Source organism: Bombus affinis, chromosome 4, assembly GCF_024516045.1.
Source record: "Bombus affinis isolate iyBomAffi1 chromosome 4, iyBomAffi1.2, whole genome shotgun sequence".
Classification (NCBI taxonomy): Eukaryota; Metazoa; Arthropoda; class Insecta; order Hymenoptera; family Apidae; genus Bombus; species Bombus affinis.
In genome coordinates this window covers 16,377,324-16,402,278 of record NC_066347.1, presented here as the reverse complement: position 1 = coordinate 16,402,278, position 24,955 = coordinate 16,377,324, and the positions used below count along the sequence as shown (strand labels likewise).

Sequence of the window (24,955 nt, the reverse complement as noted above, 5' to 3'; positions counted from 1 at the left end):
TGTTTAGAAAATTAGACATCCAGTGAATTGTCGAATTCGGAACGTTTCTCTATGCTTTAAACTTTTCTCGTTGTATTTGCTCCCTCGTCGAAGAAGAAAACAAAAGACGTTCTGTATTTCACTTTTGTTAATTAATAATCAAATTTTAGCGCGATATTAAAAAACGCTTTTCTCTCTTTTCTTATCTCATTCGAATAATATTTCGAAGCTAAAACAAGACGCAAAGAACTTTGCAAATAAAATTTCACGCTTTCCATTACTTTCATTATGAAATTCATAAATCTCCAGAATCCAGAGTGCAGTGCATTGTTTTCTTTTCCTCTCGTTGAAGCAAGCAATTGTTAATTATTAATTATATCGAGACTTACTAAATGAATATATAGCTCACCTTGTTGATATAAAAACTAAATTAAAACAGGATCATCACGAGGAAAAGGGAAGAAAAGAAAGTTCCCATTTTCTACTTTTTCTCCATTTCTTTTTTCCTCCCTTTGAAGAAGGGAAATCGCATGAAATCGGAGACGAAATTTAGCAACCTGAAAACGTTCGAGAGGAAAATTTTCACTTCCTACTCTTTTGCCTTTTAACCGAACAGGAAGGTTTGCTTCTGCCCATCGTCATGACGAAGAAAATGCAAAACCTGTGTGCAGGATGAGACCGTACGGGACAATCGTCTAGGTAGGCGCATCAGACTAATGTTTTTTCCGCTTAGAGCCGTTTCTCGTGAGAAGCGACTTCAGGTTCACTGCCACGAGTATTATTACGCAAGAAGAGCCTACCGTTCGTTCCTCCTGTTACGCCTTAACCGCGCTTAATTAATCGCCTAATTGCCGACCTGCCAATTAAACGACCTCTGGTGTCGGCACGAGTTGAGCTTGTCGGATCAATTTTCTTCAATGTTGTACATATATTTAATGGAGAATCTCTCGTAGGCGTTTCTTTCGACCAAGAATTGAAGATTTTGATCAACAAACTATTGCGTTCGACGATCAGAATTCAAATGTTTCCTTTGAAGAAGATGCTGGAACGTAACAATCTTTCCTCATTTTCTATCTTTCTTTTTCCTGTATTTCGGACTGGAGAAATCAAAAGTCTCCGAGAAAGTCGAGAAAAGAGGACGAGGTTTGGGTACGAAATATAGATAATTTTAAAAGACACTGCAATTTTTAAAACGTTCCATTACCTACAATAGCCCCCCATTACCTTCGATAAAATTTGTAATATTTTTTATTAAACCGTAGTCTTCATCTATTAATTAAACTAACTAAATCAAATATTATTAAATGGTCAAAATCGAGCTATAGATAGATTTCTCGAAGGAAAAGGAGACGCAACGTAAACGTATTATTAATACTATAGCGCTTCGTATTCTGTACCATGTCTATCAACGTTCCAAATTTCCAATTTCATCTTTATTCGTCAAATGGCTTTAACGCGTCATAGCCTTAACATTGCCGCAATACGAATCTCTGCAAAAATTTTCCAAGAATTCTTCTGAACGCAGCAAGAAACACATCGACATAAATAAATACTAATGTCCATGTATAAAAGCATGAAATTAACCATGAAAGCGCGGTTACGACAGGAAAACTTCACTTTCGATCAATTTGAAGTGAAAATCTCGCGTCAGCTAATGGTTACGCGTGTTCAGCAGTGAGTAGCGATAATTTTAAACTCATTAGACGCGCAACGAGAAGGAAAAATTCAAATGTCTGCTTCTTAATGCAAATTACAGAAAAACGTCTGACTGTAGAAAATAATAAAAATACGTAATTAAACACGTGTGTATATATATATATATATTGTATATATGTACGACATATTTGTACGCATAGGTACACGTGAAATCGCGTTAGTTTGTTCTGAAAGATCCCGGAAACTGCAGGCGCCGGACGAATCCCACGTTCGATTCAATAGAAACTTTAGCGCGACCTTAAGCCGCGTACGCAAGTGCAACGACCCCTGCTGCTAATTATTCTCATTAACGGAAAAGCTGGAATCCGTGGTATCGCCAAGAATGTTAAGATCTCCAAGGAGGATACGTTTTATGCACGCCGCTAGATTAAACACATAATCGTAATAGTTTTTATTACTTACCGGTACGATAAAACTCGTGGAAGCTTATTTAACGATCTATCGTTCTATGGGTTCCTGAAAAACTGTTCGGCAACTGTTACACGCGGGCGAAAAGCTGCAATCGTCAAGTTAGACTGAACAAAAAGTTGGATGATAATTTTATGTAAATCTTCGTCTCCCGTTCAAAGTCGGCATCTACTTCCCCTTTTCTATCTTCTTTCTCTTTTTGTCTTTTTGTATATTTATCTTTGCCTCCGTTAGTCGTTTCGTTACGATCGAAAGAGCTTAAAAGACAGACTCTGGTTTCGTACATAATAGCACGTAAATCGCAGGTCTCTTTCTTCGAAAATTACTTCGTTTAACAGAAAGCGAATCGTTTCGACTGAAACCTGCATGTAGAGATCGGAAATTTCGGTGACGAAATTCGCATTGCGGAGGTCGGTAGATAACTGGCCGCTAAACTTTCTTCGTTGCTTCCGTTCGCGGACGGAAGCGGAACTTAATTAATGCGGGCTCGTTACGCGGCGCGAATATACACCGGGCTTTCCAGAATTTCAGATTAAACCTAACTAGAAGCTATACTTTCCTAGGGGAGTTGCAGCTTCTCGCGATAAGCTGTGCTCCTTCAACGGCTTTAATTAATTGCCATGCTACGATATCAAATACTTCGGACGACAAGAAATACGAGCTTGAAGCTCGACACGAAGCAAACACGTGTAGATCGATTACTTAGAGTCTGGGTCTTTGACGATTTCCCAAAGAGGTCGAATCGCGACATTTCATATCTTTATTACCTTCAAAATCCCACTTACATCTCAGGCTGTGAGCTTTATCGCTCTCAAACATTCGAATCGATCAGAATTTTGCAAAAATAAAATTACAAATTAAAAACTAAAAGGTTGGTTTAAAAATGACTTTTCCACGCATAAGAAATTTTCATGCAGCCTTTTTAATGCTTACAAATGAACGTTTCTAGCGATCAATTCATAACAGAAACCTATCAGATCTCAACCTATCAGCTCAACCTCGACAGGGTTGGTAATTAGCTTTAACAGTATATCGCATTAGCGTTCCTCTTGCAGAAATATATTTTCTTTTACGTCGTAATTTAACATTTGAATTATTTCTATCTGAATCTCAACGTTCTACGTATTACGAGATAGATATTCAGATATGGAAATTTGCATAAAACGTAGACTATAACGCTCCGTTTTCTCAAGAACCAGCATGTATGTATCGAAGCTCTGTAATACTTGGTGGGTAAAACAATTTTCTACCGAGCCTCTACCTTCTCAATTATATTCCCAAAAATATGAATTTGCATGAAAGTCCGCGGTCTACTTATTCTGTATTTTACGCACGATCTTCGTATCAATATAAATCATTTCGCTCTCGCGGGCGCTACTCTATAATCGTTCGGTCATTCTCACGTCCAATGCTGTCAGGTTAAAGAAGATTAATTAGGCATAATTAAATTTGCCAGTAGATCGTTTAAATTCGAGCAACTTCCGTGTCAATTAACCGCCTAACGCAAATGCTTTTCAATTCACGTCGTCGATCAGTCGTCGATAGTTCGATATTACCATTCTATTGAACAGTCAGCCCGATATTTTGTGCTCGGTTTCGCGTACTCCACCAGCTTTCGTGTTATTTGCGTGGAATCACGATTTATAGCCGCAGATGTAACGTTATTTAGCAGAAAAACGTTATTTACGTTCGTACAGCCGGAACACGCGCATTGTTGCTGTTCGTCATCATCCTGCGACGAAATCTAATATTTGGCCAGCTCGTACATCGATATCCGTGATTGTTGCATGGGAAAATCGGCCGATGTCCAAGTGTATATTTTCCAATTTAGCGACGTAACAAATTTCGATGTAAAAATTCTGAACTCGTGCGAACGGGAAATGGAACGAGAAATTTCGAACGATGGAACAATCGTGGAAAAGATGTCTGGAGGGTGTCGAAGGCGAGAATGGCCCTCGAAGAACGCGGAAATAACGAAAGTAGATTCGTTACGTGTAAGTACGTTGCAGATTCTTCAGAACATTCGTAAATTTTCTAATTTTATCTCGCTTATATATAGCTACGATTAAATTGGTTATTATTATTATTATTATCGTTAAAATGCGACATCAAGGTAGAATCCATTTTCAATATTTAAGTAAAATTCGAACAGAGTATCGTTCTTTAATAAAATCAGTGCACGACAATTTCCATGAAAATAAATTGGAACCGATGGTTATTACGTAACATGGATTGTATAACATGGAATATGAAATAACTAAAAATAACAAGCTTGAAAACCGTGCACACACAAAACTGAAAATTTTTCCTTTCCGTTACGTAAAACGCGCGTTTAACAAAATATTACTACAAAATTGCTGCGTTTATACATTTTTATAAAGTACCGTCGTTCCTACGATAATTTCATCGAAAGCGTTCATCGAATGTTTTTCGTTACATTTTATTATTCGTCAATTTTTATGCTAATAAAACTGCTATAAATTTTTCATACGATTATTCGCATTCCCACGGCGACGATTAATTGATCATTTTATAAATGAATTACTTGCTCGTGTATCTAAAATGAAACCTACTAAAACGTTTCGATAAAAATATCGTTAAAAAACGTTTACTTTTTTTCTTTAATTCGCGTTGTTTGTTTTTTCAATAGAAACAAAATTTTCCATCTGGTTCGGGGCAGGTTACCTTCCCCGTTATTTCTACGAATTTTATTTAATAGAAATATCGCACTGCAGTTCAATGTCAAATAAAATACTTTATAAAAACCACACCTTTATAAACCTACAGAGCGTTCGTCAACAGATTTTTTATAAAAAATTACACACATAGTAATTCATCGAAATATTCATACACGCGTTTATATAAACCTTTCGCAAGTATATTATGCGCGTTATATGGAACTTCTTGACATTTCGTCAACGCTGTTACGAAGTACCATTCTGCCATAATAATTACATCGGTAAAATTTGGAAGCGATCTGAAGGTGTTCCAAAAAATCTACAAGATATTGCAGAGGCTACATAGATCCAAATACACGACCATTTGTAAATTTGTAAAACAATCAATTATCCGTTACAACGATAAATATCCTGTAACTTTCATATGCATCTTCACGTTGCTTCCAAGTCTGAACGATATAATCGTCACAGTGGTGTCCCATCGCAGAGCTAATGATATTTTTAAACGATTTATCCGATACAAGCGATACAGGCATAAAAATGCGTTATGGTAAGCATTGAAATATTTTCCTGCTTTTCGCGAATACATCCACGTCCACCGTACACGCGGTAGAGTATCGCGTTAAAAGAAGAAAATTCAATTTTTGCGGTAGAAACGCTCATTGATATTCGTATCGTTACTCTGTGACATTTCAATCCTTTCTAACTTTCAACGCAGGCATTACGATGAAAAATCGCTCAGACAAGCCTTACTCGCGTTCCTGTGAAATTTCAAATCGTACATTCCGTACTGACTACCCCTATTAAAATAAGGGTAAAATATAGGGGTGAAAAATAGGGGTAAAAAAATACATGTACACGGACCGGTCGTTTCGCACGATAAAACGCAATAATGCTTGTCGTATTTTATGTCGCGAGGAATATCGGTCTGTACGATATGGACTGGTTGTCTTGAATAGTTGCAACATTTACGTAAGCTCTTGAAAACAAGAGTGACGTAAGAAGAAAGTTGCAACGAAAGTTACGCTAAATTACGATGAAGTTGATTTACGCCCGCGATTTATTCACGAGTATTTTTATGTTCTAAGTAACCATAAATTACAGAGAATTTCTGATGCTGAATTTTGTCGCGGATTAAAATTTCGTTTATCTTTCTCGATGATTTAAATCCCTTTGTTTAACAACGGAGTAAATAAAAGGTCTCGGCTGAAATAAAAGGATTGACATTCTAATCGAAAGCGGTTTGCTTTTATGGATCTATGTACGATCTGTAGGAATAACCTTTGATCTTTTAGAAATGTATCGCAATATCCAAGACTTTTAATTGGTAGCCGAATGATACTTTGACATTAAATATTAGGATGCTAATTAAAATGAACGACACCAATTAATTGGTTATTACGGTAGAAATAATCACGTATGAGACGAGCATACACGATTAACGTACGAGCTATTCCTCAGAACGTACGATAGCTTTCTGAAGATATTTACGATCTTAGTTAATGAAAGCGTAATTTTCAATCACGGAAAATTATGAAATTCTCGAAAGCACGTCATTTATTCGATGTGCACCTGTAATTGGACGATGATCGTTTGTAGGATCGATATAGCCGTAGATTTAGCAAATAATTTGTACCACGTTAATATGCGTGTACCATTTAGAATTAGGCAGATAAACTGCTGATGAATTATACCGGTAATACATTACATTGTAAACGATGTGATCAAAATTTAATCAACATACATATTCCATGTCCGATCAAAGTGTCTAATCAAAATTTGGATTTATAATCGTAAACGTAATTCACGGATTTCTCCTGCAAAATCAGATTCCATCGAACCAAAGTAGATTCCTCTGTGATCTCTAAAATATAATCGATAAATCATTTGGTTGTGTTTTACGTCGTATGGCATAGCACACGTAACGTTAAATTTTACGTGTCGCGAGCGAGAATGCACTCAAAGATACTTGAAGAAACATACGCGTACATATATCAACTTCACCTAGCACGCGTCTAATTATAGATCATCTAGATACGTACCAACTATCGCATGATGAATGAAAAGTATCGAAAGTGCAAGAAGAAACTTCTAACTACTCGTACATAAACAATTACATAATTTTATATATATATATATATACATAACATATGTAAATTAATTGAACACGTATATTATAAATTATAAAAATTTCATACGTAATTCGTTACTCAAATTTTGAAATAACTCTAGCAATTACATCACATTTATCGCTCGATTCAATCGCCAATCGAACAAATTGTTTTAATCCTTCCTCGATATCAATTTCCTATACAAAACTCGCGCGTAAATAACCGTAAAGAGCGCGCCAATCCAACCTCAACGAAACATTCTTGCACGCTCTAACTACAAAAAGGGAAGAAGAGAGAGAGAGAGAGAGAGAGGGAGAAGAAAAAAAAGAACAATTACTCGAAACGAGCAATGGTAATAAGAGAAACCATTAAGACACCCACCCCTGCGAATCGCAGATTCCTTGAGTCTGCTGGCGGAACTACTCCTGGAGAATTTATTCTTACCAGCCGCCTGTTAGACCGCATTTACCACGATTCGCTCGAAATTCTTCGACGAAAAGCTTCGGGGGAAATTTTTTATTCGCTCGTCGCACCTTCTTCGTTTACCTCGTCCTTCTTCTCGATCACGCTTCGTGCACTCTCTCTTTTTCATTCTACCGTCTCGAACGCCTGATCTACGTACATTCGAGACTCTGGTCTCGTACGAAGTCAATTACTGGTTACTCGGTTACTCGCCGATGCGTGCTGCGCCCAAGTGTAGAGAGACGCTACTCGCACAAACGCACAGACGCGTGCAAAACGTACGTAGACGTACACGGGCGACGTTGTCGTATCGTAATTCGCAATTTGCCCGAGCATTCACCTTCGAATTCCCGTTACTCACGTTCCGTATCGTCGTCCTATACTCGACACTCGAGCCACCGCTCCGGTCAAAGAGGAACAGCCGTGTAAGTATACGGGTTGTGAACTTCGAGACGACTCGCGTGATCGATGCAGCTTTTGTAATTTCGCGCTATGCGTGTGCTTGGCTGGCTGACTCGAAGATGCAGTGCTGATAAAGGTTTTTGCGGGAGATTTGAAGATCGAACATTCGAACGTCTCTGTTTAAAGGTGCCAGCATCCTATCCATTCTGCTGAGCTTCCTTCGTTCGTTTTTCATCGTGTCGCGCTTTTCTATTAAGACGAAACGTTTCTCGAGTTTGAGACAAATGTAAAAGAAAATCGACGAGTATGATTTTCCATTTCAAGTCGATACAGTCGAGGATTTCTTCGAACTATCAGAGTCTTCGTGTTCGTCGAAACGAAAGAACTGGAAAATTCGAGGATTTTAACAGAGTTAGGTCGCACCTTTATCTAACGAACATTACCAAGTACCTTCATTCGCATATAAAATTCCCTATAAACAAACAACATTCCTATAACAAACTGGGTATATTTATAGACTAAATCAGGCTATCACGCGCGGACGAAGCAAAGACTCGTAACTCGTGTACAACGATCCAAATTTCCAGACTCGGAACAAGCAGGTGGAAAAATTGCAAGCGAGAACGGTTGGCAAGAGCATGGAGAGAAAAATCTAGCCGATAAATCATGGCTAAACAGCCGGTATTATTATGCATTGCGGCGTTTGCCGATCCTCCCAGAATCGCATTTTCCGCGTCGCGCGATTGTTGCTGCTTCCGAGCCGGCAATTAATTCTTACCGATGCGGCGCCTTGTAATCGCTGCTTAATAGACGCGCCGGTATTTATCGCCGGCCGGTTTATAATTAAACGCCGACGATCGGTTGGTTAACGCGAGTCGACAGGACGCGAGATGTATTTATTGCCGGCGCGATCCGGCGTCGCCGCGCCGCGGCAAACTTTTTGCCACGTCGCCACCACCTCGTATTTATAAAGTTTCACATGGCCATTAGAGATCTTTAATCTTAAAAATTAATTAATTCGGACTCTTAGCACAAACGTAATTTACGACGCCTAGAAAGGATCGCGCGCGTGTGTGACTCCGGCGATAAATCTGGCGAAAAAATAGCTGAGATGAAAGTTTGGAGAAAGTTCGAGCTACCGCGAATCGTTAGTCATTGAATTTAGAGTAGACTCCATGACAAAGTTCGACGGAGATGTTGAAACTGTTCGGGTGTTGCGAGAGCTGGGCATCGTTTCGTTTCTTAATTCCTTGCATTTCGAAAAGTTTCACGATAGAATCGAACAACTGTAACGAAAATGTACAGCGGGTTCTCACTACGGTGACACTTTTTGTAACGAAGGGTTTTGTTTCGAAAAGAAAACAGTTACGAATTTTATGTATATTTGTTTATGCAATAACCTTCTTCCCTTTTCTATTTTGTTTTACGAGGACGATAGAGGAAACAATTTTCATATCGTCGATGTCGTTGTGACGATACAGTTAAAAGTTAAAATTCGATGCTCGACTGGAAACTTTATAAAAAATATAGCATAATAGAGAAATTATAACAGAGAAATATAAGAATTTTGTATATAGTTTCCAAGGTAAAAGCTATTCGAATCGATTGTATTAAGCGTCTGATCAGTTATACGCTTATACTACTGACATCAGTTCCTTACATTTTTTCTTCCTTGAATTACATTGTTTTTTTCCGAGTCTTCGTTTCGAAAGCTTAAAACGAGACGTAAAAATACGATTAAAATAGTAATTTTGTTACACGTCACAAATTTGTTATGCTTCACGAAGGGACAATTTGAAAATTCCACATATCGTCAACCGACTTCCTGCTTTTCATTTGATTTTGATATGAAATACCATCTACATATATCTTTGCCACTTTCTTCCACGTTTCATTGTTACGTCGCTTCTCTTCTAACTGTAAAGTAGCATCGAAATGAGAAAATGAACGAAATATAAATATACCGTGTTTTTCCAATGTGTTCCTGACAAGCTTTCGATTAATTATAGAATCGCAAACCTCCAAGTTCCTTTCCATTCGTTTCAAGAACAGCGAAAAATAGTTGCTACCCTCGTCCAACGCGATTTTGAAAGTAAAAAAGACATCACGTTTCTCAAGGAGAAAGAGACATTCGCGAGAAGAAAAACATAGAAATTCTGGAAAAGACACTGTAACGGCATTAAAAAATCCACGTCGGTGGAAATTAATTTCAAACAATTTTCACGACGATTAGACTTTACGTGTAAACGAAGAAGATATGGTGTTTCTATTATTCAAAGATAAAATAAAATTCATCTTCTTTCCCGTTACATTGAATTAAACGATTTTCCTTTAATCCCAGCTTTCCACGTTCTGCGTGGCGTGTATCGCGACATTCGTATAACGTGGGACGTATTTGTATCAGGGGGTCGTACCGTACGATCCACCGCGATCTCTACTTTCCAGTAGAGTACCAGAGCCCATTAGAAAGCGTTCTGCTATCGGTTTTCGCACGAAGAAAAAAAGGGATTGCCGATGGCACTCTCAGGCAGGATCGTTTAGGAGGCCGCGGTACGAATTCGATTGGTGCGCGCACAGCGAACCGCAAATTACAAACGTAACTGAACTTTACGAGCACCGTGAGTAGAAAGTGAGCAGAATCGCGATCGATCCTCCTCGGCTCGGCTGGAACTTGGTTGCCGAGAACGGGTCGAAACTTCTCTCTCGCTTTCTCGGTTTTCGTTGTCGGCTTCTATTTTTCATTCGGCGTTACATAATGCGGAGAAAGATAAGTAAACACGTTGAGCACGAGGAGGGAAAAGGGGAGCCGCGTATCTAGAGGGAATCTAAACAATAGCGGCGTTAAACGCGAGAGCCCGAACATTAGCGTAGTATCGAGTTCTCTGCATAAGTAAAAAGCAAGGCTGAATGTTGCTGCACGCTGAATTTCGCGAATGGAAGCGCTGTACGCTTCGTAAGAATTACGCGAACTTGAGTCTATGCGCGAATACGTCATCCTTCGTAATAGACAACAGCGAATATTTATAAAAAATTAATTCCTTTTATCAGGTACGAATAAAACACGTGGAACTTGATTAAACGAGCGTTGCCATTTTCTAAACGTGACGGATATGTTCTTTATTTTTGATATTTCATATGTTTGTACGTTTGTGGATTTTTAAATATCGATTACACCGTATCGTAATATTCTGTCGTAATATTGTACGACGATCGTGCATCGAATGAGACCGGAATTGGAATTCGATTTATTCAAGGTTTTCTTGTAATTAAAATACATCTTGTCCAGGCGTCGATACCTTCGTCGGATGTAGACGAATACAGAGAATACGTGCTTGCCTGCTTGTTTTTGTCGTTACCTTTCCGTCTTTGCTTATTTCGTTCCGTATTTTTCGCTCGTTTCTCTCATTTCTTAAACGAGCCTGACTTCGTAAGAAATGAAATTGTATCTTTAATGACGCTGCTAAAGAAACAGTGAGATGTTTTATGACGATGAAAGCGTTGATACATCGTTGAAAGTTAAATAGATACGCGGCGATGTTTAAGATTGCGTGTTCGCTTCGAATCGAATAGATTGATGGGGTCAAAAGAGAAATGGTTTTCTCTCTGAACCTGCTTAATGGCTTTTCTCAATATCTTATGGTTTGCGACGTTTTTCTCTTCCTTCGGCAAGAGGATACGTATCTACTTACAATTAGTACGATGTTCTGAGCAAGCGTGTCTATTCCAGGAGTATCAACCAATGGTATTTAAAGTAGAGATCTCTAAAGAACGAGATTAGATTGCGGAGAAATTTATTCTTCGCCGAGCGTAATGCTGTGGATTACATAAACCATGTTCGTTGAAAGCTACTCTTGGTTAACGTACACCGATAATTTACACACTCTTGTTCATGTCGCTGTAATTCCTAAGCAACGTTTCATGTTCACCATGCTTGGGTATTCTTTCGTGTCTCGTTTCACGCTCTCAAAATAAAGAGCATGCGGGAGAAATACGATGGACATGACAACAATCCAAGTTACGCATACACAGGTGGAAAAATAAATAAAAGGAAAAACAAGCGTAACAAATAAAGATGAAAAATAAGGGTAATAAAACACGATGATATACGTTATTCCTGGTATGGCAAATAAAGATAAAAATGAAGATAATAAAGAGAGAGAGAGAGAGAGAACACACAGTCCGTACAATCGAAGTTCGTACAAAAGCATATTCGTGCGATTACCTATGACTTGTCTCTCGAATAATAGTAATTTGTATCGAGCCTCATCTATCATTAATCGAACTTCAAACCATGTTTTAATAATTTTGCTTTAACATTGTCGTCCTCCGTAATCGTATCTTGTCTACTCTTCTATTTCTTTCTACTCTAACATTTAGTGATAATAAGATATTTAATTCCACTTGTTTGACTCGCTTCGTTCTCATCTTAAAATCTTTCAGCCAGCGATAGGCTTTAAACATTCAAATAAGTTCGATTAAATGAAAGAAAAAAAGTTTGTTCCTATTATTACAATAAAACTCGTTGTAAGTTCGAGCGCTTCGATTAATTAATAACACGACTACATGATTTATTACGGTTTTATTAGCAGAGGAATAAAAATGGAGACAGATAACAAATTCCTACGATGATTCGATGAGCGAATATCCGAGAGTGGCATTATTCACGATCTCTCGAGCGTGTCTATATAATTTCTCATTCACACAATAGTGTACGAGCGATGCATTCGCGCCGCATTCCAGCTATGCAACTCTACTTTAATATATCGATTCATGAACGTCGAAAGTATGAACGAAACTTTTATAAAGCCATATGCACGACTTTACGAAGTAACGAGCAAACTTCAAGCAAAGAGACGAAAACTTTTACTAGAATTAAACTTCTTACCAAGGTTACACGTTTATTAACTTTTATAGCAGCAAACGAACACATCGGTGTATAATTCCGCTTTCCTTAGTTAAAGTATCCTGTCCGCAGTTCCCACGCTGAAGAAAACCCCGAAGATCTATCATTTTCTTCGTCGTCGATCGTATCCATCGTTGCTTTTTCTCTTACTCGATGAAAGATGTTTAATCGTAATTTAAATGCAATTTAAGTCGGAAGATAAAATACACGAGAAACGGATATGACGTAAAGTAACGTTATGACACAAAAGAAAGAGAAACCCAGCTTTGAATCGCGCAATTTCGGTGCAAATAAACTCTGCGCTTCGTCGAAAGAAAAGAACGAAACGGAGATAGCTGTAGCGAGTCGTATAAAAGAATTGGCAAGCTGAATAAAACGCAGCGAAACATCCTGCGAGATAATCTGGAAGAAGAGGCTGTTTACAAAATCAAGCGAGCGACCGCGTGATCCGCTGGAAACGCGCCGGCAGCTTTGAAACGGCAAGATTAATTGCGAACTTATTCAGCGCGTACATACGTCGTAAACGTACGGGGAAATATTTGCCAGGACCTCTTCACAACTATGCACAGAATTACGACGCGTCAAAGGGAACTGCGAGCTTGAACGCGGCCGCGGCCGGCGTTATAAACACGTTAAATTTACAATTAATTTTGTTTTGACTTCAAAGGACTTTCGATAGAACCGGCAAGCTACCTTTCGGATTTCCTCCTCCTTTCGTTTATAATTTTTCCTTTATCAAGTATATTATCACTTCGATGGAAACGTAATGTTCCCTTTCGAAGGAAAGAAGATTGTCAGTCGTCGGAAAAGCCGAGGAAAAGTAAAACAGAATTTGTATTATGAGAACACGAATTAACGAAACGATCGACTGCGAGAAACATCGTGAGAGTACGAAAAATTTGATCAAAAACTTTTATTCGAAAATTTATTGATATTTGGAAATTGATTCGAAATAAATCGCACGTGAAAACGTAATTACTCGAGGTTCTACTTTGTATGAACCGTCGTGCGAGAAACTCGTGTAACAGTGTAACGTTGATATCGATTGGATTATGATATACTAGCTACATGCTTTGAAATTGTAATTTCACCTCGCCGTCTATAAATATGTTAATTAGTCCGTTAACCAAGTCGTTTCTTATTGACAAGTTACCTCAGGCGTGGAATTAAAGGATATGAAAAGACTAACTGTGTAATTATTTAAAACGTTGATCTGTTGTAAGTGCAGTGTTACGTTCAGAAACAAGTGTTTTTTTCAGAAATGAGAGATAAGTTCCTACGTTAACGTGTTCTTTCTAATTAACGGAATGAAATTCTGTTCATTGCCGTTCAAAGAATTCTTACTTCTATTTCCACTTGGAAATAAAGTGGAATTATATAACTTATTTTAGCCCTTACAAATGAATATTCTATTAGAAATACAACGATGCAGTAGACTGAGAATGTGCAAATAAGCAAACTATTGCATCTAAATAAGCAATTTATCGTTAATTTAGATTGATAAGCTTAGGTGATAAGTACCTTCTCCACTCAAAATGTCTACCTAATAGACAATTAATTAATAATAGACACGATCAAGAGACAAAGGTGGAATAAGAGTTTTCAACGATCGATCAACGAACATCTTATCGATTCAAATAAAAAATCCTACGCAACAATCTACATGAATTATACGTATAATAAAATATTTTACCTGTTGTTTAAATATTCGTATCATTAAGCAACACATTTTCGATCAAAATCGAGCAACGTTTGTTAATAAATCGGAAAAGTTTCGATCATTTTATATGATTTTGTTGTCTCGTATCGATTTGCAACGAAATATACGATCGGTATAGTCGTTCTCGGTGCAATGGTATAGCTGAGTACACGTGCTTGGTTAGAAGCACGAGAATAAAATAGCATTTATAAAATCATTAGATGTAGATAAGTGGTAATAACAAACATGAATTTTTCCCCCTATGCTTGTACGCGCATAATACGATTCTGTAATTTCATTCACAGCTAATTAACGAGTACTTGTATATTCCTACGAGCATCACACGAGCGTGCCATGTACCATGTTATGTTGTGCGATACAAACCATAATTCCTTGGAAAATCATTCTTCTATTTTTACGAATTCGATTAAACACCGGCTGAATGTAGATTCGCGTCTGGGAAAATGACGCTTTGAAAACTTCTGTTTACGCGTCTAAAGGTTGGCAGGAGAAATGGTCGAAAAATATTTCAGCGGCGAAAACTTTTACAATGTACGTATTAGAAAATCTATACTCGTACAATGCCTTAGAGGTACGCGAATTTTTAATGTTTTATCGATACGACTGTAACGATGAGTACAGCTATCTACGTAGATATATAAGTATAGGTTTGTTATTTCGAGTCTTTCGTAATAACAGTACGTAAATGTGACTGAATTGTATAAAGCAGTGACAAATTAACGATACCTGTGATCTTCTTATGCGAGTTAGTTGCTCAGAATCTTATTAATAATATACAAAAATTGATAAAATATCGGAATATTCTCGACAGAACTGAGAATGGGGCAAAAGAATTTTTTAATACATATGATCGATATAGCGGAACTATAAGATACGATTTTTAGGCGTTTTCTTTACTAAAGCTAAGGTATAAACTTCCATCCTGCTTTGTGTAATTCGTAATGTATGTCATTCCACAGCGTATGGGATATATTCTCTTACGCGTTACAACCTCGTGCACGAATCTACAAAATTCTAATCAAATTATATCAAAGACAGAATGTTAAAAAATATCGAGACTAGTCCATTAAACATCAAGCTCCATAAACGCTACGCTCTCGCCTGTATCCAATGAGATTCCATAAGAAGCCGAAATACGAAGATAGAAAGTTCGTCAAACGTATTCGTTTGAAACGAACCTGTTCGCTTTTTCCAACGTTACGAAAAAACAGGATTGCGTGAAACACGTAACTCGCCATTGCGTCGTGCACACGGAGATGAACAACGAGCGATCAAAGGTCGATCTTTGATCGGAGTTAATGAAATTAGCGGGCATCGCGATGGCCACGGCTACAGATTGAATAAGATAGAGAAGAACAGAGGGTAGGAGAACGAAAGCGGAAAACGCGCGAGAGACAGATCCCGCGGAAGAGTTGGCTCGGTGCACAGCCGGATACCTGATATCGGTATTAACTCGGCCATAAAGCATTCCGCAGGCCCCGTCCACAAAGTGATTGCGATTGCGCCTCGGGCATTACAACGCGCAGATTTATGAACAGGGGTTGCCTCGAACGTAAGTCAAATCCCCTCGGGACCCGTTCAACAGAAAATCGTTTGCACATATGCTGCCCGAGGCAGAGCGCGCGCATCCCCGAGAAAACCTCATACATAAGGTGTCCTGTTTATTTTAGAGATGGTGGAGCGCGAGTATTTATTATTGTTCGATTAGGGCGACTGTGTTAATTCCGAACCATTAGTTTAATTCGTTCGAATGGATCTGAATTCTCATTGAACGGGGATTATCTTTTTCGATTTGTTGTTAGCGTAAGCTTTGTAGGATTGATGCGTGTAAGCAATATCGCATTTGAAATTGCTTTTAATTCTGGTCGCTTATGTAGTTTTTGTAAGAAGAAGACCGGGAAAGGTGTACCTGTAGGAATAGTTGACGAAAAGGAATTTTTGTGTAGCTCGAGAAACATTTGGTCGCGAGGCAGATTTATTGAAAGTTTTGCAAGAATATTCCTTTTTTCTCTTTATGTTACGACCGGAGATTGTGTCTGCGCTGTCGCGTAATTTGTTCGTTAGAGCGAGCATTTTTTAAATTTCATATGGGTCAGTGATTATGAGAACGATTTGGTGAAACAATTCTGCAGATATTTTTCGCGGTTGAATTCGTGCGTGTCAAAACATATTAGATTGATACATATGAAATGACGAGACTGCAGAGTTGAAGTTTTACGAACCAATATTACCTATTAAACCTTCTCGTATCGTCAATTGATATCAATCACGTTAGAGAAGAAGAAACTGTAACACATGTGTTTTAAATGTTGACAAGATTTATAGTCTTGTCTCTACAAACAGTCATCGTCACGAGTAATGGAAATATTTGCGCGATCTGTTTATACGCGCTTAAACTCGCAGAGGAATTGAAAAAATTAATAATTTTGAAGGCAGAAGTTTACTTCGAAATAAGCTTGAATTTTTTAAGGAAGAATGCATACGAGTATGTGTATACACTGTGTATATATGTATTGTTTGCTTTATTTAACATTGTTTGCGTTGACATTAATGTCTACTTAAGGCAATTTTTGTACAAAGGAAATGAAACAGCATTGGGCAAGTCTTTTATACAATTCGTTCGCATTTCGGTCCCGCGTTTGAAATAGAAATTTGCTCAGTGAGCAATGGCGTGAAAGAAGAATAGAACGTAAATAAGTAATCGTAGACTATGAAGACGGTAATGAAGCGATTAAGGAGAGTCTCGAATAACTCTGTCAAGAAGATTCCAATCTTGATTGCTAGAATCCTCCAGATCTGGAGGACGTTGGAGACGTTACAAAATGCGTTGCGCAATGCAGGCAACGCGAAAGCACGGTCCAACTCGATGCCAGCTGTGGGGAAAGCACAGTGCCAAGGAGAAGTCAAATGAATATTTGACGCCTTAATACCTTAATACTTATTACAGTGCAGTAAAAAAGAAAAGATTCAGTGTTTTTGGTAATTCGATGTTAATAACGAGGGATGTACGACCGTCGCTTTTCTTATTTATCTTTGCAATTAGAACGGAGAAGCTTGTTAATATGAAACGTAACTTCTGTACGTTGTTCTGTATCTTCCTTTCCTGTTCCTTTTTCCTCTTTTTCCTTTTTAAAGAATTAAATTGCAGCGTAATAAAATATGTCAAGTATCCGAGCCTTTTATCCTTCCTAGAACAGCTGATCGAATGGATTCTTTACCAAACAAAACTACCAGCACCATGCGATTCACAGTTTCCTCTATTCCAGTACAACCGTATAAATATCTGGCCGATCAGCGAGGTTAACCTCACGGTTCACAAAACCGATCGGTAGAACTACTCTTGTCTCTCTCTCTCTCTCTCTCTCTCTCTCTCTCTCTCTCTTGTGTTTCATTTGCAAATATACTTCCGCATGCTAGCTGGTAATGGCCGTTCGAAATTGCTCGATCTCAATAATATGCGCACGAACTTCGTGAACACTGTGTATGCACGCGTGTACACCAACGAGGAACGTTTGCACGCACGAAACCGAACGTGTATATGTATCGATACAGATGAGTGCACACGCGCACGCGAATATCTCCTTGCAATTTTACAGGAACCCATCCTCCCTCGGAATTTATACTTCTCGTTATCTCTGATGTGTGTGTGTGTGTGTGTGTGTGTGTGTGTGTGTGTGTGTGTCCGTCGGGACAATTTCGTGCGGAAAAGTTAACGTTTGCGGCACGCCAGCCGCGGAAGCGAGGAATATTTCATCCTGGAAGATCGCTTGCTTCGCTTGCTTTCTCGACTACCTCTTTGCCAAGGCGAATAAGTCAGAGACAGATCTCGGGAGCAGACTAATCAAGAGCTTAAAAACTTCCAAACAGCATCCTTCTTCGTAAAACGTTGAAAGTTCTTGAGGAGCTTTGTATTCTTAGCGAACTATGTCGCACGAGTCGAGAGCAAACATTCTATATCAGATTTCTGATTCCATCGCAGAGTTTCCTTCCTTCCGATAGAGAAAGCTTTGAGCCTTGGGACATAAGAGATCTTCGTAGGAGAGCGAGGTTCGCGTGTGTCAAAGTTCGAGTCATCGGTTCTAGTGTGAAATCAACCTGAAATCTAAGCGAAGAACCGAGCCGGAGACAAAGGAACAGAGCCCTGGTTCGGTCCATTAACCCTCGAAAGACCAGGCTGGGAGTCGATGAGAGAGACGTTATTAATTTAAAAAATACGAAACATACGTTGTTTCTCTTATCTGGAGGATCGTTCGTGTTCTTGAGACTGCTGTCGAAGAATTGATTTTTGATTAGCTAAGGAATTATATTATATTTAAAAAGGAAACGTGAAATAAGAAAGATCGTTGGATTCATCGTTTCACATCGGTTTGTATAAAACGTTAATCCTCGAAGAATTATTTCCCAAAGGAAAGCACGACGAACTTAGATAGCCACGACGTGTTCCCATTAGTCTTCCACGTGATACCTCGAAGCATGAATCCTAAGGTTAATCCTTTGAATTTTAAGCGTAGAACCTCTTGACGCTTGTTCTCGTTGCATGCACGACGAATCTCGTCATTGATCGGTCGTACGTTCGATCTTCTCTCGATCCGGTCTCTCCCTCTTTCCTCGGCTCTTCCTTATCCGCGCTTTTTTCGTTTTCTCCGCGGTGCATTGATCCCAGAGATCGCAGTCGTGTAATTAACTCGTTATATCTATCCCTCGCAACCCAGCATTACGTAACGCTTCTTTCTCTCTTTCTCCATTCCTTCTTCGTTGCTCGCTCCTTCTTCCCTTTTAATTTCTCTCCCCTGTTCCTTCTCTCTTCTCCTTTTCTTCGATTTCCTTCTCCTTCCACTCTCGATAGACTCAAGTTTCCTTTTACGAGTCGTTCCTCTTCGTCTCTCGGTTTCACGCGTTCCTTCGTTCCAACGACGTTCTTACGGATGAAAGAACGCGATGCTTCGCGTGTTTCCTCTTGTGTTTTTCCCTACGTCTTTCGCGGCTAATCCGCCGGATGCTCTAAATCGAACAGTTTCTCCAACATGGAAAATAACACGGGATGATCGATGTTTTCTTTTCCTTTTGTCTCGATAACCGTTCGTTTCCTATCTTTCCGCGCGCTTTCTCTCCGCGATTATTCCTTCTTCGTTGAAACGTTGATCATACGTTTCAGAATTCCCGGTCGATCGCTTTTCGAGATAGACATCTTGGTTTGGTATAAAGCGAAGTTTTGTCAAAAGATTCGCTGCATCTTTTGGAATTGCGACTGGATTAACGAACAACTAATCGCATACATACGAGTCACGCTATGTACCAAACCTTGGGAGAAAAAGAAAATGAAAGAGTCTGGATCATGCTATATCCAAGCTCTCAAGCGGCAGTCCCAGCTGAACCGCATCGACGACAAGAACAAACCACCCTCTTCCATCTTTCAAAGCAGAAAATCTCCCAGCAACGTGAGAAACCCCTTTAAAAAAAAGAAAAAAGAAGAGGAAAAAAGAAGGATTGCCAGATGAAGTGGCGCCGAGAGCACACGGGACATTATTCTCGCGTCTCTACTGACGAGTACGCGATAAATCCTGACCCGGTCCCACCTCCGCGGATCCTCGTCTCTCCTTCAGGTGTTTCATGCTCGTATCCTCGGTTTGTCTATATTTCACCTGGTAGAATTTACGTTTGGTCGCCAGCACCGTCGCTGGTGTTGTCGTTCGATGACCGGTCTCGCGTTTGCTCACAGCTGCAGCTGCAGTTTCCTGGATCTCCGGCACCCGAACGATCGCCAGCCAACTCTCCTTCTCTCTTTCTCTCTCTCTCTCTCTCTCTCTCTCTCTCTCTCTCACATCCTTTTCGTGCTTAACGCGTGTCTTCTGTCTCTCTTTCTCTTTCTATTTAACGCGTGTCTTCTCTGTCGTGCTATTTCTCTTCAACGTACGCCTGCCCTCTCTTTCTCTCTCTCCCTCTTTAACGTGTGCCTTTTCTCTCTTTCTGTTCCTCTTCAAGGCGCGCCGTCCCCCCTTTTCTCTTTCTCTATCACTTTAGCGTGTATCTACGTGCGCCTTCGTATCTACGTGTAGCACAAGTATGCGCTCACACATGCGAAACATGTAGAACCAGTCCGTGACGTCATGTGAAGGACCCACCGTGAACACGAGATCGTCCTGATTTCCGGGTTCGGCTGCCGTACCGCGAACGTGCGCCTCGACGTCGATTTATTAAATGCAGCCCTGCAAGAAGAAGTTACTTCTCTAGGATGCGCTGTTCGATACACACAGGGGGAACTTAACTCGAGCTAGGCTAAACGCTGCCCGCCGTGTACCTGTCGCGACGATGACAAAGTCGTTAAGAGCATGCGGCGAATGGTACACACTGTAGTTAAACAACACGCCAGCAACACGCGTTAAGTCTCGTCGGAGATTATTGCACGTAGGCAGATGCCTGCGGATTAGATGATCGAAGAAGTGTTTTGGGTAGGTCGACTGGTATAAGCTGATTGGCGAGCATCTTGAAGTTTCCGGTATAGAGAGCTATCTCGAAGTAGTATTAACCTGTTAACCTTTAGCTACGGATTACTCTACGCTTTCGGAGAGCAGTTCGATTCCATTGTCACGATGTGTCGACAAAATTTATAAACTCGCGCGTTTCTTAATTACCTTCGACTATGAAATATTCTTAAGAAATGAACGAGATAGTCGTTTATTACGTTGATTTTTATCGATATTTTATTATGACACGGTATTGATTAATCTTCTACAATCGTGGAAATAAAAATCGGTATAAACGAATGAATTTCAGTTAAGTGGATTTCAATCCACGGAATATGTAAACGTGATATAATGCGCTTTTAACGAAAATGAAACGAAATTTGATTAACGAGTTGATTATACTGTGATATAATAAATGTACGTAAGCGAGGGCAAACATTTCGCAGTAACGTTTCGCGGTATTATAACGAACGTAGCGACAAATGCGTTTGTTTCTACGGTTTCTACGGACTAGAGGTAAAAAAAAAATTCGCTGTTCAAAACGTTTCCTCCCGTTACTTTCGTCAAAAATTTCTCTTGTTAAATAAATAAATTCTGGTTCGTACAATTATGGCGCTTCTTCATATCGCTTATCTTCTAAACTTTCTCCAAACTTCCTCTTTCCCATTACGTCTTTTATTACTGGAACTCGTGATTAATCCACCGGTACGAAGTTAATTTCACGAAATTCGAAAATTATCTTCGACAAGCTTTTACGCAACCATTAGCCTTGCCGTTAACGTCGTATCGCGCGACGTACCATCGATACAATAAAGTCGTAAAGCAGGTTAAATCGATTCACATTCATTTAGGAATCTGGCCGTGTTAAACAAGTCAGTAGGAATTAACGCGTTAGGGACATCGTAGCAAAAACCAAGTCGATAAAGGCGATTAAATTAATCGATGTAAATCAATTGGAAACACAATTACGGCAACCGAAAAGCAATTGACCCGCGTCACTACTGAAACGACACAGAACGAAAAGCCTAGATAAATATGAACACTGGCGTGACAGGATTACAAATTCAAAGTAAAAAATAAATACGTAATCTTTTTTAAATTTACTACACTTTCAAGCATACAAAAATTAATACTGAAATATCGTTTATGGAGTCATTGAAAGCATATAGATGCAAAGTGTGTAAGAAAACTATTGGGTTGGTTTATCAGCGAATCTACATCTTTTAATCGTCGATTGAGGCACATTGAATAAATTTCTCGCAAAATATTACACGTATGTATATACGTACAATTTTGAAAATATAATACGTGTAAATACATCGTATGGGTAGAGTCCACTACTCCGATTAATGATATTACAGAAATTAGAGCAGTAGGATGGTGAAAATTTGGGGGCATAATATTTTATATATTGACACATACACTGAATTTATGCTAACTTGATTTTTAATGAGAAAGTATCCGAAATATTGTATCTTATCCAAAGAATCGAGGCGAAACGAAATTAAAACGAATATCACAATAAATGAAGTATTTTTAGTCTCATATTGACAATAACGATGAAGATTCTGACAGCGATGAATTAATAGTTGCTGATTAATTGTCTTCCGACGTAATTTCATTAATTAGGTTATTGTATACGTAATTAATTAGAATTAAAGCGATATGACAAAGATTAATAGGTATATACAAGGTGTATAATCGCGTTTCTATCTCGGCAGAAGTAAACGTAGATATTATCAAGAAAGGAAACTTTTATATTTTTGTTAATTGTAAAAGCAAAAATCTGATACCAGTTATTTTGGCTGGTTTGGTATTTTTAACGTTATGAAACGGAAAATAGAATTTCCAATGCAATGCGATCGAATCGCCGTTTTCACCTGCCTGTCCTTTTCTAAACATCTTTTCAGTCGTTTTTACAAATTCTTCTAAATTAAAGTGCGACGATATGAAATAAATGAAACAGCAATTTCTCACGGATACAACGTCGTTGTGTACATTTAGAGTATTTCTCCGTTATAAATAAAGTTAAGTTAGAGCTCAGTAGCGCCGATTAGCCAATTTTAAGCGCTGTTGGTAGACCGTGACAACTTTCGTCAAGCGACTGTAGACGTTGGTTACCAGTCAAAGGGTTAATATCAATTTCTTCCCAAGACGCATAACGCAATGACGTTTGTCATGTCATCTAGATATCGTGGAATACATATGTGGCGTCTACGACCTCGAACGTGTATTAAGAGGGTCGACGATGAGGAAAGAAGAAAAACGTGGAGCCATGGAAATCACAAACCTACCGTTGCGCGACGCGATTCATATCTCTTTCACTTGCAAAATTTATCACCGCTGATAACGACCATCACGCACAAATTCTTGCATCCTTTTAAACGATTTATAAACATTGTACGTTGAATTTAATTATTTATTAGTCGCGTTCCCGAGTCTGTAGTTTCAAACAAGTTCTTCCTAACGTGGGAAGCCTCTTCTTCGTGAACGTAGAAAAATATTTCTCGCAGAGAAGTGTGCTTGAATATTATCGGTAATTTCTTCGGTAAATAGCTTGCACGGGATCTTAAGATTTAGGCTACCGCTAGCATCCAACCGGTCGATAAGCGTTACATATATAATAGAAAACGAAGGAACAATGACGGAGGATTTTCTTTTCTTTTTCTGCTGTTTGGAAATTGAAATGTGGCGTCTGTAACGAAAAGAAGTCTCTCGTGTCTTTAAGGGATATTTTAAGTTTGACTTTGCTTTAAGTTAGTTCGGAAATATAGCGTATATTTAACGTGGATCGATCAGAATGTGAGAAAACAAATTAATAAAATGTATGTTCGCTTCCATAAATACATTTGAAACTATTAGGTCATCCCATAAGTTCGTGCCGAGCTTTGTGCATACGTTTCATATTTTAAAGAAAAGCAAGAGAACTTTTATCGAGACGGAATAGTGAAAAATGGGAAGAAGTTGTACAACGAGAGGGGGATTACATTTTTTCATGAAACCGAAAGGTATGTAAACAATCTTAACATATATAACCGCTCGAAAAACGGCACGAACTTATGGGATGACCTAATATATCCGAATAATTCGATATTAGAGAAGAAAAGAAATATGTAGAGTATATTTGAAACTTCTAGAATGAATATAAAATTTTAATAACTAGTCGACACACGTATATATCGTTGAAGAAAGAATCAATGGTCAAAAGTAGATGGATGCAAATAGATTTATTTATTTTCTTCGATCCATCGAGGATATAAATATAAATTACATCGTTCGAGCGTTGCATAACTACAAAAAACAAGAATACCAGATCCCCAACAAGAATAGGCAAGAAATATTTATGTCGCGTTTCCCGATAATTCGTATCATTGAACAATTACCGCGTGCAACTCTCACTTCGAAAGCGAGGCCCACAAGTTGCATAGCAATAACAGAACAAACTGTAATATATAACACGATATATCAAGTGTACCAAATATAGCAGCCCGTTAATAAGGTCGCTACGGCAGTAATGGTACTCTTAGATCACAGTGCCAACGCGTTCAAACGATACTATTATGCCATTCGAACGTTAATTAACATCTTCGGGAAAATTACCTTTCAAAATAGAACGAAGGCCATCTCGTGAGAATCATTGGTTCCATGATTTAAAAATTTCTAAACTGGAGCGTTCAAAATTGTCAAAATGGAATAGAAGACGCGTTTAACCTGCTCCAAACGCTTCTACGTTTCGATAATTGATAACAGGAGAAAATTTAATAGAAAGCTTGGCATTGTCGAATTCGAGTCTCGGTGTAACAGCGTTTCTGTTGACTGGTCGGAAAAATTTAGGGATACGAAAATGTACAGAAAGTACGCGATAAACGATAAAATATTGTTGAGGTTATTCAGTATATAAAGAGAGAAAAACGCGTGGATAAAGTGTAAGATAAAAAATATATATTTGACTTGATAGTGGAATACAGGAATACAATTTGACCTGGTCCAGATCCGCACGCTAGCAGTGTTACTTTATAACTGAAAACCCCGAAGTCAACGTCGCCTGTCTACTGTTTATGGTCTGCCTCCCTGCTATTCTTTTGTCTATATGCTGTCGATGGCTTCAGCGC

General features: G+C 38.8%; 1 protein-coding gene and 1 long non-coding RNA gene across 8 annotated transcripts in view; both read right to left on the bottom strand.

The window, feature by feature from the left end:
- The window catches only part of LOC126915344 (ecdysone-induced protein 78C), a 140,568-nt gene that overhangs the window by 72,117 nt on the left and 43,496 nt on the right, over window positions 1–24,955 (bottom strand). The gene's annotated exons all lie outside the window — the stretch shown is intronic.
- The window catches only part of LOC126915353 (uncharacterized), a 31,244-nt gene continuing 11,127 nt past the window's right edge, over window positions 4,839–24,955 (bottom strand). Inside the window, exon 2 of the long non-coding RNA XR_007710177.1 lies at window positions 4,839–24,954. This is a non-coding gene — a long non-coding RNA (uncharacterized LOC126915353). The remainder of the gene's footprint in view (window position 24,955) is intronic.